The sequence below is a fragment of the Podarcis melisellensis genome (assembly GCF_964234715.1).
Source record: "Podarcis melisellensis genome assembly, chromosome: 11".
Taxonomy (NCBI): Eukaryota; Metazoa; Chordata; class Lepidosauria; order Squamata; family Lacertidae; genus Podarcis; species Podarcis melisellensis.
In genome coordinates this window covers 38,422,108-38,437,907 of record NC_138543.1, presented here as the reverse complement: position 1 = coordinate 38,437,907, position 15,800 = coordinate 38,422,108, and the positions used below count along the sequence as shown (strand labels likewise).

At 42.9% G+C, this 15,800-nt stretch overlaps 1 long non-coding RNA gene across 5 annotated transcripts; it reads left to right on the top strand.

Moving 5' to 3' along the window:
• Positions 1–248: 248 nt before the first annotated feature.
• LOC309380213 lies at positions 249–15,352 on the top strand. Of its 5 annotated transcripts, none has more exons than XR_014172717.1 (4): positions 249–266; positions 1,267–3,247; positions 4,812–5,551; positions 5,947–6,790. It is a non-coding gene; the product is annotated as an uncharacterized lncRNA (long non-coding RNA). The 5 variants fall into 5 exon arrangements; XR_014172714.1 differs by lacking the exon at positions 249–266 and adding an exon at positions 699–712 and having other exon boundaries at positions 5,947–6,879; XR_014172713.1 differs by lacking the exon at positions 249–266 and adding an exon at positions 13,977–15,352 and having other exon boundaries at positions 719–3,247; positions 5,947–6,093.
• Positions 15,353–15,800: the final 448 nt, after the last annotated feature.

Below are 15,800 nucleotides of genomic sequence, written 5' to 3'. Positions count from 1 at the left end.
AAAAATAACTTTAAATACAGGTTGGCTGAAGGAAAATCCACATTCCCAAGGCTGCCTATTATTAGCTGACATCTAAAAGAAGGCAGGGATGATTCCTACCAAACCTCTACTGGCAGGGAGTTCCACAGGACAGGGGCTGCCACACTAAAGGCTCGGTCCCTAGTAAGAGCTCACTGAACCCCAGAGGCTTGGGGAAGCACAAGAGGTGCCTCCTCAGAGGTTCTCAGTGACTGAGGTGGAGCAAAAGGGAGCAGATGATCCTTAAGGTACTTTGGTCCCAAGTTGTTTAAGCACAACAACCTTTCAAAACTGTGGCATGTTAGCATCCAAAATGTATATATAAAGCAGGGGTCAGCAAACCTTTTCAGTAGGGGGCCAATCCACTGTCCCTCAGACCTTGTGGGGGGCCAGACTATATTTGGGAGAGGGGATGAACGAATTCCTATGCCCCACAAATAACCCAGAGATGCATTTTAAATAAAAGGACACATTCTACTCATGTAAAAACACACTGATTCCCGGACCGTCTGTGGGCCGGATTTAGAAGGCGATTGGGCCGGATCCGGCCCCTGGGCCTTAGTTTGCCTACCCTGATGTAAAGGGTTAATTGCAAGAGCTGTAGAACTCTGTGATGTCATACACTCTGTGTCAGTTATGGCAGTTGGTACAGCTTTGGCAGTTAGTGGAACAGTCTTAAGATTTAGAGCAGCAGGTATGTTGTGTTGTGCTGCTGTCTGCCTCAGAGTTAGTTAGTCTGTAAGAGTTTAATCTATGCAAGATGTTTTAGCAATTTAAGTATCACCGACCTGCATTGTATATTTAATCTGCAAGTGCAAGTATGATCAGTAACAGTTGTATGTTATTTAAACTTTAAAAGAGAGTGTCTCGAGTACAGTGGTACCTCGGGTTAAGTACTTAATTCGTTCCGGAGGTCCGTTCTTAACCTGAAGCACCACTTTAGCTAATGGGGCCTCCCACTGCCGCCGTGCCACTGGAGCACGATTTCTGTTCTCATCCTGAAGCAAAGTTCTTAACCTGAAGCACTATTTCTGGGTTAGCGGAGTCTGTAACCTGAAGCGTATGTAACCTGAAGCGTATGTAACCTGAGGTACCACTGCAGTTTTTATAGGAGGGGAAAGAGAACTAATTAAAGGGTCAAATGGTCCAGGCCTGTCTTCCATATACTTTGAGTCTTAATTCCCACAAAAACTGCATTGATTGTATCCATGGATTTCAAAACAGCACAGATTTTTTTTTGTTTCCTAGAATTTCTGAGCAAACAACAGCAACAAGGATGCCAGTGTTCTTTATTTGAACTCCTAATCCATCTTCTTTGCATTTCAGAGATCTGTATTACAAAGGTTGGCATGTGTTTTTTCACATTCCGCTGCAATTAGATTCGAGTCCAGATGTGATTGCCTTACGATGGAACTCTTGCATCTTCATTAATGCGACTCACTGGCAAACCACAAATCTGCTACAGCATACCTGTCAATCCAATGCAAGTGTAGCTTTTATATGGCAATAAGTAGATTCTATTTCAGTGTGTACTCCAAATGCCAGGAGACAACTGAATGGGTTGTGAGTAAATGGAGATACATCGCACTACTTCAGGCAATGCTTTCCTTGATTTTCTGAACCGCTTGAGAAGCCCTGCAAAAGATTATCCTAACAAAAGCTGCTCAGAGGACTAATGTAACATAGAAGAAGACATAACAGAAACAGATCACTGGTTCCCAGACAAATGAGGGCATCTGCATGGATGGAGCATATCCACTTCAAGAGCCATTTCTGTAGCAAATGATTCCCTGGGTCTCAGCGGATCTCATCCTCTACTCTTTAAAGGAAGAGAAAAAAGGCAGAGAAAATGGGATGGATGATAACTGGTGGCATGCTTTGCTCAGTGATATATACACAATGCAAAGTACAGCGCAGCAAGAGAAAACTTTACATTGTTCATCGGAGGCTGATTTATTCTGCAAAAAACAATAATAATATTGGTTTTTGGTCTAACAAAAAACGTCAGGAGTATTTAGGTCTATGTGAGCAGAGCTCCTTTTTTGCAAAATCAGCTGTTTGGCAGGGAAGAAGTAGGAGAACATATTGGATCCATCCCAGTACCCATTTCTAAACTGTTAATTGGGCAATTCTGGCCCAACTGCACTGGCTTCCAATTGGTTTCCGGTGCTGGTTTTGACCTCTAAAGGCTTAAACAGCTCAGGACGGCAATATCTCAAGGACCACCTCTCCCCATATGAACCTACCTGCATCTTGTGATCATCATCTGAGGTCTTTCCTCGTGTGCCTTCTCCACGAGAGTTCTGGAGGGTGGCAACATGTGAACGGGCATTTTCTGCAATGGCTCCCCATTTGTGGAATGCTCTCCTTGCCAGGAGGCTTGCCTGGTGCCCTCATTATACACCTTTAGGTACCAGGTGAACATGTTCCTCTTCAACCAGGACTGACATCTGATGCCCTTTTAAATGTGTTGTGGGGGTGGGATTATTGGTTTGTAGTTCTTATTTTTATTATGTATTTTGTGTTTTTTATATTGTAATTTTATCTTGTGAACTGCCCTGAGATCTACAGATGAAGGGTGATATACAAATTTATTTATTTATTTATTTATTTATTTATTTGATTGATTGATTGATTGATTGCATTTCACCTTGATAAAGGGTTGTAGGCATGGTGTTTGTGTTGTTAGATGAGGCTAGGAGTTTGTGCAGTATTCAAGCACACACTAGGATCTCACTTGGATGCATTCTAAGTGAAATGATGCTGAAAATAACAATACATACACATCATATGCTGATGTGCAGTGTATATTTTATATACTGTTATAGACCAAGTTCAGGAAACCTGTGTTTACTGGGCTCCATCAGCCTCAGCCAACATACCCAGTGGTCAGAGATGATGTGAGTTACAAAGCAATAGAATCTATATGCCACAGGTTAGCTTAGCTAACCCTCTACTGAGATGGTAATGGATAATTTCCTCCTCCTCCTCCTCCTCCTCCTCTTCTTCTTCATTTTGTTCTGTTTTTGTCCAGTCCATACTTTTAAGTGAAGTGGCCTGGATTGGAACATAATTATCCTTCTGATTTTCTACTTTCTACAAATTTTGTGATATAGTACTCGGTTCAAAAAAATGAACTTAAGAGTCAGACATGTACTTGAGGCAACCTATGCTTGCCAGAAAAGAGACCATTACATATAAGAACCATTTGCTCTCTGTGTGGTGTTTTGTGTGTGTGTGTGTGTAATCAGGGGCGCCGACTTATAAAAAATATTGGGGGGGCCCATACCGACTTATAAAAAATATTGGGGGGGGGCCCAAGACCTCCAAACCACTGCTGCTGGGGGAACGAAAGGGGCGAGCCCCGGGCTGCCCCGACCTTAAGTGAACCTGTGAGGGCCCGCCCTTTGCGGCAGCCGATTGGCTGCCGCCGTGGGCGGTGAATATTAATGATGTATCATTTTTGTGCTTCATGCTGTGGCCACAGCCATGTGATCTGATGGTGAATTTGGGGTGACCCAATGCAAAAATCCTGAGAATCCCTGTGGATCCATGCTTTGTAACCATGTTTTTGCACCATTGCAGCCCCAGGCAACAGTGGGTGGGTGATTTTTGGGGGGCAGGCTGTAGCCATGGACATGCTATGTGCTCTGATGGTGAATTTGGGGTGACCCAATGCAAAGATCCTGAGGATCCCTGTGGATCCATGTTTTGTAACCACGTTTTTGCACCATTGCAGCCCCAGGCAACAGTGGATGTGTGATTTGGGGGGGGCAGGCTGTAGCCATGGACATGCTATGTGCTCTGATGGTGAATTTGGGGTGACCCAATGCAAAGATCCTGAGGATCCCTGTGGATCCATGTTTTGTAACCACGTTTTTGCACCATTGCAGCCCCAGGCAACAGTGGGTGTGTGATTTTGGGGGGCAGGCTGTAGCCATGGACATGCTATGTGATCTGATGGTGAATTTGGGGTGACCCAATGCAAAGATCCTGAGGATCCCTGTGGATCCATGTTTTGTAACCACGTTTTTGCACCATTGCAGCCCCAGGCAACAGTGGGTGTGTGATTTTTGGGGGGCAGGCTGTAGCCATGGACATGCTATGTGCTCTGATGGTGAATTTGGGGTGACCCAATGCAAAGATCCTGAGGATCCCTGTGGATCCATGCTTTTTAACCACATTTTTGCACCACTGCAGCCCCAGGCAACAGTGGGTGCGTGATTTTTGGGGGGCAGGCTGTAGCCATGGACATGCTATGTGATCTGTTGGTGAATTTGGGGTGACCCAATGCAAAGATCCTGAGGATCCATGTGGATCCATGCTTTTAAACCACATTTTAAGTGGGGAGGGAAGGAAAAACACAGAACGGACAAGGAGCACAAGAGGGGTGTGCAGAGAAGCAGCTGGCTAAGAATGCAGGGGAGGGGTATAACGGCAGGGAGGAAAGGAAGGCAAAAGTTTTCCCTCACCTGCCCACCCAAGCCAGCCAGCGCGCTCTCTCTCTCTCTCTCTCTCTCTCTCTCTCTCTCTCTCTCTCTCTCTCCTGCATGTTTTCAGCCCTCTCCTTGCCTGGAGGGGAGGGGCTTTCCCTGCTCTTTGTTCCATTTGAGCAAACACAGCAAGGAAACAGAGGAGGGTGGGCAGTAAGACCCTGAGGCAGAATGCAGGAAAGCAGCCGCTTCCTCTTTTTGAGGGAAAAATACGGTAATAATTTTCTTAAATTATTGGGGGGGCAGAGCCCCCCCAAACGAATTTTTGAGGGGGCTCGGGCTCCCTCAGGCCCCATTGAGTCGGTGCCTATGTGTGTAATCCCTTTTCTTAGCCTGTTATAGCTGTGTCTAGTAAAACTTCAGAATCATTTGAACTTGTCTGATCTTTCACTGCTTGGTCCAAATGGTGGGGGGAACACCAGTGGACTCCAGAAATGCACAACTTTAAATGAGGTGGTAAGCTCATAAATCATAGAATTGTAGAGTTGAAATTGACCCCAAGGGCCATCTAGTCCAACCTCCTACAATGCAGGAATCTCAAGATACCTGCTCCTGCAGTCTGCTGACAGGAAGCATCTATCAGGAGGGAAGCAATTTTTGTTAATTAGCCCTCTCACCCTAAAAAATCTGCCCTGGGCAGTATGACCCCCCTGAGACTGATTGAAGGAAAGTTTAGGAGCTTCATGAGCAGGGAGAATTGCCAGAAATGTATCCCTCCCATTTCTGCTTGCTGATGGATGCCTTCAGTCAATTGAAAGACACCAATTGGATACTACCCATTATACTTAGGACCCCTTTAAAAAGAAATGGGTTTACATTAATTACTTTCCTCACCATATATATAGACATGGGGATTACAATGTTCTGAAGCCATAGTCATAAAAAGCATCTCCTCTCATGAATTGTCCTAATTCTACATTGTCTTGCTTTTTTCTCATAGGAGCACCTAAGAAACAAGGAAGCCAGCGCTAATAGATATCTCCATATCGCCCCTAAGCCAGATAGCTTCAGACTCCACATAGATCAGCTGCCTTATCTCAGTTAGTCTCCTTTCTCCATAAATTGTTAACTTGTTGTTTCAGGCCAACTATCTGTTATTAACTTGGTAGATAAATGTTATGAGGCAAGATTTGGATTTTATCTTTTGGGCTTGACATGAAATTGAAATTCCATTTGGAAGTATTTTCTTCTTTTTGTACTTCATTTCCTGGGTTTTGGGCCAAGTTCTAATTTTCACTTGCTTGCTGGAGCCTGATTTTTTTATTTTTTATTTTTTATTATTTTCGTATTAGTCTAAGACTCTTCTCTCTGATCCATTGCATTTTCAGATTGTGTTCTCAGTGTTTTGCTCTGTTCATTGAGCTGTTCTAAATGCAGAGTCACACCTTCGTCTTTTCCTTGAGGCCACTGTTTACATTTATCTTCTTTCCTTCAGGTTAAAACAATATACAGCCAGTTACATACTTACACTGAGAGGCTGAGTTCTCCTTTGCTAAAATGATATCAAAGCCCCCTTGCACTTTGTGACCACCTGAAGCTGGTGAAGATCCTACTGGCTTCCCCAAGACATATAGGTCCCAAGGTAGGAGGGGAGTGTAAATGTTCAGAGTAGAACTGTGAACCCCAAAATGATACCTGCTATGACTTGCTTAAACTACAAAGAGCATGATCCAACCCAATGTTTTGCCCTAATTTGTGCAAAAGCTAAAATTTTGTCTTAATGGATTTCAATAGGAAAGCTAAAATTTAAGTATACTTTAAATTTAAATAATGGAAAGGGTTGTATCTTAGTGGTCGAAAGCATACTTTGAATGCAAAAGCTGCCTCCTAATGAGTCAAATGATCAATCATTCTAACTCAGTATTGTCTAAACTGTCTGGTAATGGTACTTCAGGGTTTCCATTTCAGACAGGAATTGTTCCCAGCTCTACCTGGATAAATCGGTGTTCAATGAGCCCGTGGTATCTGGAGGCTGTGGATCACACAAAATTAGGCCAAATGGCTCACAAGGCACCAGTTTCCCCATCCCAGAAGTAGATGATGGTTGCATTGAGTTGACTAGTTGTGCTACATCACAAAGTATACTGAAGACCATCAGCTTAGATGGTTTTTAAAAGGGATTGGGAAAATTCAAGGAGGGTTCATAGAGGATAAAGGAGAATAAGACTATCAGTGGCTACGGTCCACTGGTGGTGCTATGGTCTAATCCTCTGGGCCTCTTGGGCTTGCCGATCAGAAGGTCGGCGGTTCAAATCTCCATGATGGCGTGAGCTCCTGTTGCTCTGTCCCAGCTCCTGCCAACCTAGCAGTTTGAAAGCATGCCAGTGCAAGTAAATAAATAGGGACCGCTGCGGTGGGAAGGTAAATGGCATTTAAAAAGCCAGATGTCCCCCATATCATATTTGTGCAGCTGGTTATTCCTGCCTATGTGAGTCAGCTGCTTACTCATTCACTAACCAAGTTTTCTTTAACCTTGTGTAAGAAATAGGCATGCACGCACAAAATCACATATCTCAATTGTGAAGTAATGTGTGATGAGGGTGTTAGGTGTGACTAATGTATGCATGTTGATCCAAATTATGTGAAGCTTTCTCAAAAGAAATGACAGCACAAGCTGGATCTTCAATCAGGCAGTTCCAAGACTGAATCTGCTATATCTCAAGCAACTTGGATAGATACTTGACAAGACTTTCCTTGGTTGTTTAGGTAGAAAGTATGAGCTGCTTCATGAAAACAGAAAGTGATCTACACAAATTGTTCAGCTATAGGCATACATCCTTCTAAAGATAACTGCAGTGCCATCACTTTCTACAGGAGATTAAATTCTGAAATATGTCAGAGTTGAATAATTCTGAAGAAAAGTGTTGCAGGAAAGAAAAAGAAAGAAAGAAGAAAGAAAGAAAGAAAGAAAGAAAGAAAGAAAGAAAGAAAGAAAGAAAGAAAGAAAGATCATGAGCAATCACAAAGTATGCAACAAATGCAAGGACATCAGAGTACCACTTAGGTCAATAGCCAATCAGATTTGACTATGTAGCAGTGGTAAGAGCAAACAAAACCAATGCTGTATTCTCAGGATGCAATGTAATGTGTCCTCATTGCTGAGGCAATTGGGTTGACACCTCCTGCCATACCAGATTGCTTCATCATGGAGCATTCATTGCTTGTCCTCACAGCACAGCTTGGCAAAGCAAGGAACATTGGCCTGGTTGCCTTGGCAATGTGGGGGCTTGTTCCCTGCCTTGCTGTGATGTAAGGGCAATGAAACAAATGCAGTTCAGAGTGGCGAGACAGGATGTTGATCCAGTTACTTTGGTGATGGAAACACTTTTGTGAAAATTTTGTATGTGTGATGTTTTGATGAAGCGCATTGGTTTGATTAGCTTAGCTCTCTTCTTGACTATAAGATGGCCTATCTTGCTTCTCATCATCTTAAACTACTTCACCTTACAGCGGAACCTAATTATTCTTTCTGCAGTACAGCAGTACAGCAACTCTCCTTCCCAGTTACAATTCACATTACAGTTCCAGTACATTGGATAGCTCCCAAGAGTAGTTTTCATGCCTGCCAAAATGTGAGGGCAATTTATCTAGCTGAATAATATAAATGACCAAACACCCCATGGATCTGTAAACAAACCTTTGAACTGCAGAGCCAGTTCCAGAACGCTCAATTCACCATCTTTCCTGGGAGTTGCCTTCATGTCATTAAATACTTCTCTGCACACAACTTTGAAGACAGGAGAGGTGAGTTGCTGTTGGTACCTCAAAGGACATGGTGAGAGAAGCAACTCTCAGATTTAAGGAACAGCTCAACATCAATACATCCATTTCAGCTAAAGTGGCACAAAATGGTGACTTGAGATTCTGGCGATGTGGCTAAAACCTGGCAGCAAGGTTTGTCCTGGCAATGTGTAGGGAAAAAATGACCCAAGCCAGGCAGTCAAAAAATGGCACACAAAGACAAGGATGTCAGTTATCACCGCTGTTGTTCATTCTGGTACTGGAAGTACTGACGAGGAAAGTAAGAGAAAATAAAGAAATATTGGGAATAAAATTAAAAAGAAGTGAGCATAAATTGAAAGCCTTTACGGATGATCTGGTAATCACTGTGGAAGATCCGAAAATCTCCCTCCCAAAAGTAATGAACATAATACAAGAGTCTGGACAAGTGGCAGGATTTAAATTAAACAAAAATAAGACCAAACTGCTATTAAAAAAACCTTAAAGAAAATGAGAGGAAAGAAGTAACAGAAATGGTAAAAAGGTAAAATATTTGGGTGTATGGATAACAGCAAAAAACATAAACATATATAAAAATGAACAGAAGAAGTCTTGGAGGTGTGAAGCTGAAGGTACTTTTTACCATGTGTGGTGGGATTGTAAAAATGTAAAAACATATTGGGAAATATACAATGAATTGAAAAAAATGCTGAAAATGACATTTGTTAAACAACCAGAAGCTTTCCTGTTAGGTATTCTAGATCAAGATCTGCCGAAAGAGAAGAGGGCATTATTCATGTATGCTACTATGGAGGTGAGAATTTTGGTAGCTCAAAACTGGAAGACTGGAGAAATTCCAACAAAAGAACAATGGCAAGAGAAATTGATGAACTACGCAGAAATGGGAAAATTTACAGATAGACTACGAGAAAAGGACAACAGTGACTTTGAAAAAGAGTGGGAACCTTTTATATTATATTTGCAGAAACAAAAAAGAACATTGACTTGATGGCAGGATTTAAATAAACATACATACTTTTTAAATATAGAACATTTAAAACAAAGAAGAAATGATATGGTGAATTGGTGGAAACAGCAGTAAGCGGGTAACAAACCCAGGGAAGCCTGGGAGGAAAGGGGATGAAAATTTGTAACATGTATGTTATTGATATGATATGTTTGTTAAAATACAAAAGAAAGTTAATAAAAAATTATTTTTTAAAAAATGGCACACAGGGAGGTCAGTAGAAAGCCAAGCTTTAAAATCAGGGTGCCTTTTGTTCTTCAGAATGATAAAAGGTTTATCCACCCTTACCTTTAGCCCTCCTCTTTCCAGGCACAGGTCAGCACTAGAAAGCTCTGTGTCTGTTTGTCTGTTGCCCCAGAGCTTTCCTCGTGAAAACTTGCTCTTAAGTGCTCCGTAGCAACAAACATCAATGTGAGCTTTCCTTGGATTGCTGATTGCTCTAATTGAGCTTTAAAGAGTGGGTTTTCATGGAAAAGCTGCAGAGATTGAAAAAATAAATTAAAAGACATGAAGTTTTAAAGTGCAGACCATACCTGGACAGAACTGCCAGGGACTGGCTGAAGGGCTCCAGCCGAAGAACCCCCTAGGTAAGTAGCAGAGGAGGAAGGATCACAACCTGGATTGTGGTGATGGCACTCTGAAGACAGGTCAGATGAGGTTGGAGGCTGGGAGGTGGAAGAAACGACAGGCTCAAGGGAAAGAGCCAAAGGCAGAAAGCCCTTCAAGGGCACAACAAGGTGCAGAGGGAGATACTTCAGGCCCCAGACCTAAAAGAGAGGAGGAGTAGGGGACAGAAGCTGCAACAGCTTTGCAACAACTGCTCTCCTACTGTAGTAAGCTCCCCTGTCCTTTTTGACTCCAAGGTCACATAGGGGTTTGAATGCAGCTGAAAAGAAAGCTCAGAAAGTCCATAGGAGGTTCCCTTTTCGCCAGAGTTTATGCTGGGTTTGGGAGACATCTAGAGGAGGAGGTTTAGGGGGGGAGAGGAGGGGCCAAGAGTTAGTCTTGGCAAAGTTGCCACTTAGGGCAGTAGTGCCTGGGTGCACTTTGCTTGTATACTATTTTCTTAAATAAAAGCTGACTTTACTTTGAGTTTCTAAGTCTTCATTCTGACCTGCTGCTGAACCAGCCCTAAAAAGAGTGGAGGAAAGGTATGTGTGGATAAGCCCAAAGAGGAGACAGGCCGCAGTGCATTGACTGAACACATGCTTTATATACAGATGCTTAAAATGCATTATGGTTAGTCTTCCTGCTTTCCAGCTAAAAGTGAATGATAGCGAGTGACTGAAACAACCTTTGCTGAAGTCCTTGGAAAATTAACCACCAGAATAGGCAGAACTGGATTTGATGGACCAATCACCTGATGAAGGCTGCAAATATTTCAGTGGTGCGCCTATTGTTTTCCAACTGTCATATCTCTTAATTTTCCTGGCTAATCCTTTCCTAGCTACGGAGCTCTGTTAAATAGAGTAGAAGCAATTTCTCCTGTCACAATAATCTCCATTTAGATTTAGTAAGAAACCTTGAGGACCTCAATTGCTGCTGGCTGATTAGCTGGAAGCTGAATTGCACTTAATAAAACCTCTCTTCCCCCACTGATTAAAAGCCCCACACTCATCACTTAGTGCTATGATGATGGACCTCTCTCAACAGGGTAGATGAGGGATAGATCACTGCAGGGGAGAGAACATTTCTGTCCATGTTTTGGACAGTGATGCTCCTGTTTTCTGTTTTCAAATTATCATCATCCCCTTGGGATATGATCTGTTCAACACTGGAGAATTGTGGGAGGGAAGCAAACAAGGTGTGATCCATGCTGCCACATGTGTCATTGGGTGCAATATAGCAGCATGGTTAGCTGCCTTATGTTGCATCAGTTCCATTAGTCCGTGGGTAGGCAAACTAAGACCTGGGGGCCGGATCCGGCCCAATCACCTTCTCAATCCGGCCCGCAGAATGTGTGCTTTTATTTAAAATGCATCTCTGGGTTATTTGTGGAGCATAGGAATTCATTCATTTTTGCCCCCAAAATATAGTCCGGCCCTCCACAAGGTCTGAGGGACAGTGGACCAGCCCCCTGCTGAAAAAGTTTGCTGACCCCTAATAGTCCATCTAGCTCAGGAGTGCCTGAACTGCCTGGCAGTGACTCTCGGGGGTTTCAAGCAAGGTTCTCTCCCAGTTCTACCCAGAGATGCCAGGGATTGAACATGGAATCTTTTGCAAGCAGGGCAGAAGTTTTACCCTTCCCCAGACAACGGGACTCAGCTTTTCCCTCCTTCCCTGACCGTCATGGGCTGAGTATAAACTATTGGAACCAAGCATTATTATGTACCTTGTTAAGGGAAGGCGGAGGAATCTGTTCAGTCGCCTTCTCACAGTTGTCCACACTGATCTGACAGCCCTGAACTTTCTCTTAGAGTGGCTGGGGCAACCCAGCCAGATGGGTAGGATATAAATAATAAAAATATTATTATTATTATTACTACTACTACTACTCAGATTACACTCTTCAGAGTTTGAGATGCTCTTTTGGTGCACAAAAAATACAGACAAACATTTATATTTTACATAAAAGATGAGTGTAGTGTGTGGGTGTGGGTGTATTTGGATGAATGCATTGAAAACCACTGAAAAGTGCACACAAATTAAATACGGACCTCCTATGCATTCTTTTAAAAAACCATCTGCACAAAATTGAATGGAATGCAATGGACCTGAGACTGAATGCCAGCCAGACTGAAACATAATGGAATTAAGCTGCTCTGTCTATTGCTAGCCATGTCCAGCCATTCCAGTCATCCACAAGCAAGTTACTCATACTCGGGAGCAGTTGGACACAGCAGAAGAGGGATAATGCCCTGAATTTAAAACCAAAATTAGAGAACTGTTTTAAACAAGCCCACAAGGCACTGAGAAATCTCAGCAGAAAGCAGCTGCTGTTTTTGAATACACTTTTAACCAAAAAGAAACCCCAAACAAACAAACCACCAGCTTTCAAGTGGTACAGTAGGAGAGCAATTAGTCTCAAAATACAAGGAGTTGCTGCCCAAATCCAGCAACATACAGAATCTAGATTGACTGTTACCATTCTGAAGAGGCAAAGGCAACTGTTAATTGGAAGTAGGGACATTCCTAGTTCTGGCAATACAGAAAGTTCTGGACCTGCCTAGGACTATCTTTGTTAACAGGTGGTTGCAAAGTAAGGTCAACATGCAATTTTGTGATGTGCATATGTGTTAAAGCTGCTTTAAAACAAAATATAGATTTTGGGGGGGGGGTTGATAAATTTTATGTCAATTAGCTTTTAACCTTTGATTTTTCTGTATCTTTCATCAATATTTTATATTGTTTTGTGTAAGCTGCTTAGAGGCTTTAGTGGATGCAGGGTACATATGTTTTGTCAGATGAATAAAAAGAAGTTATGTTGACTTCATGCCACTGTGCATGCAGGATAGCAAACTAATAGATTCAAGTAACAATAGCAAGAAAGCAGGGCAGATGTGAAGCCTTTAAGTAGAAGTCACAACATAGTCCCCCATCTTAAAATGTGGGGAGTTAGAAGTCCCAAAAGGTTTTATTGGGGGTGCAGGATTAGTGATTAAATCAGCATGTAGAGTGGCTTAGGGATTTCAGAAAAGGAGATCAGGCTCCCTTTGTTGTCCCTGTGGAATCATCTGAGCAATGGGGTCCACTGATCAGCAGGGAAGGCAGTGAGAACAGTTGTGGCTAAACTGGCTCACCCCTTTGCGTTTGTTAGCTTGCCAGTCAGGTAAGGAGCACAGCCCAGATGGCAGCTGACACCCTCCAACCTTGACGGCTATGCTCCATCTTCACTGTCAGAGGCAACATGCTTCTGAATACCAGTTGCTGGAAACCTTAAGAGGACAGAGTGCTCTTGTGCTCAGGACCTCCTTGTGGGTTTCCTGCAGGCATCTGGGTAGACACCGTGAGAACAAGATGCTGGACAAGATGGGCCTCGTCTTATGTCCTTATCCATTTGTCCTTGCATAGGGACTGTGAAGGCTTAAAATGACCACGTGGAAGTCAAAAGTAGAGGCAATGCACTTGTTCCCTTCCCCCTCCTAATTCATAGAATAGGGGGATTATATATCAGTTCCATACATCAGTTTATAATAGAAAAAAATTAAGCTGGGGACCTAAAAGGTAAAGGAACCCCTGAGCATTAGATCCAGTCGTGGCCGACTCTGGGGTTGCGGCGCTCATCTCGCTTTATTGGCCAAGGGAGCTGGCGTACAGCTTCCGGGTAATGTGGGCAGCATGACTAAGCCGCTTCTGGCGAACCAGAGCAGCGCACGGAAACACCGTTTACCTTCCCACCGGAGCAGTACCTATTTATCTACTTGCACTGTGTTGCTTTCGAACTGCTAGGTTGGCAGGAGCAGGGACCGAGAAACGGGAGCTCACCCCGTCACAGGGATTCGAACTGCCGGCCTTCTGATTGGCAAGTCCTAGGCTCTGTGGTTTAGCAACACACACTCTTAAGTTCAACAGTTTCTTCCTTCTCCACCTCTGAATAAAGCAAGCAGGAAGGAACAGGACAAGAAGGAGTGATAAAAATAGAGCAATAGTTTTCCTAGACAGAGAAAGATACAGGCATGTCTGCATTTGGTTTAAAGGAACCAGGGGGCTGTAATGCACTGTTTGAGCTCACATATGTTTTTTCAAGGGTATCTTGCTTTCTTTGTCCTCATTTGCAGATTTGCCGATCAGCAGCACTGGTGATGCAGTTGACACATGAAGTATCAGAGACCCTGTGTGATACAATGTCTTCTTTTACAAGTTGTGCATCCCATGTGTTGAGTTTTGGGTTGCTGTAACACACCCGGAGCTACACTTCTGGAATGCCACTATCTTTGAAACGGCCATGATTTCTCTGTTCCCAATCAGTGTTTATCTAATACAATCCTCTGCCTGTGACTTTGAACTGATTTTCCATTTTGCTCAAGAGCACCATTTGTAATTGTAATTCCATCTTAGATGTGAAATCTACATCTTCAATAAGCATGGAAACAGCACACCCACTTAGGCTGGTTTCCATAGGAACCATGAGAGGGGAGAGGGCAAGAGAAAATGCTTTCCCTCTCCCACAAAACCATATTTCATCATTAGTGTAAAGAGAAAGCTACTTACTTCCCCACTCACTATAAACTTCATCCACTATCCCTGATCCTGCATAGTGGTGCAAGTAATTAGCATGATCCACTAAAATTCTTATGCACGTTCAAATTGAAGCATTCCCATAATGACATTGTTAGGACTTCTGTGCTCATCTTCAAGCCTGCATTTGAGTGTTTAATTGGAACCAGTTGAAATGATTAGCTCCTTCAGAGAGAGAATCTTTTTACTGATAGTAAATACAGCTTGCATTCTGCAAGCAAGTTCAATAATCTCCAACACCCGGTATGAGAGCCATGAAAGTATAACTCTACAAGCCTCTGTTCTGTGTCACATGTGGCATGTTCTGAATATAGATAATTCCCTCTCTTGCTGACATGAGATGCAATTGTGTGAGAGTTGTTGCTTTAGGTAGCCGAAACAGCAACACAAGGGATATACCCCCTGGGGTTGTCTTTACCCAGGGGTGCAAGGAGTGCAGGGCACCCGGGCGCTGAATTCTGGCGGGCGCCAGGTGCCCACCACTGAAGCTGCCTAATCTCTTAACTATCTACCTGTTATGAAAAAATAAATAATTTTGATCAAGCTAGAAAAACAAAATGCATACATACCTAGGTATTACCGAAATGTATACCTACTATTTCACTAAAGGACTTTCGCCTTTTGCGCTCATTTACCCGAGATGTGCCGTGCCAGCAGCGGCGCTTGTCATTCACAACGGCAGCACTTGTCAGACTCAATGACAGTGTTTATCATTCTCAACGGCGCAGTGCACACGAAATTAACTCTTACATCAAAATATTATGTTACGTATTGTATTGAGCTGCGCTGCTATGCGGCTGTGGGGTCAGCAGCACCTTTGGCATGACTGGTGATTCTCCTAAGCAGGTGCCTAAACAATACTTACAAGTTTAAGTGTGGTGGTGTTGTATACTTAAGTATAAGTGTATTGTAAACAAATGAGCAAATAAAAAAGTTCTTCCCTTCTTTCATAAGCAAGAGATAAGGCATAAGTATGGTGTCTGACATAAGCATAATAAAAGTTAATTTGAGAGCTAAACTAAATTTGGGGGCGCTGGGCAGATCTTTGCACCCCGGCGGCGCATATGCTAAAGACTGCACTGGATACACCAGTAAGCTTGGGGAAAACCCCAAGGTTTGCAGATGTACAGAAAAAAGGGAGACCCCCCCCCCAAAAAAGAGCAACTCATTGAGATGAATTTTTTGTTGTTGCTTTCATTTAAAGGCAAATCTACCAATACGAAAACCAAAACACAAACATTCTTCCATATTTTGCAATGCAGTTCTCTAATCAGTGTTGGAGAAAAATGCATATATTAGGGAGGATGAGGCATAAATTTGAATATATTAATGAAAATAGCATTAAAAATGTATTATATTAGGGG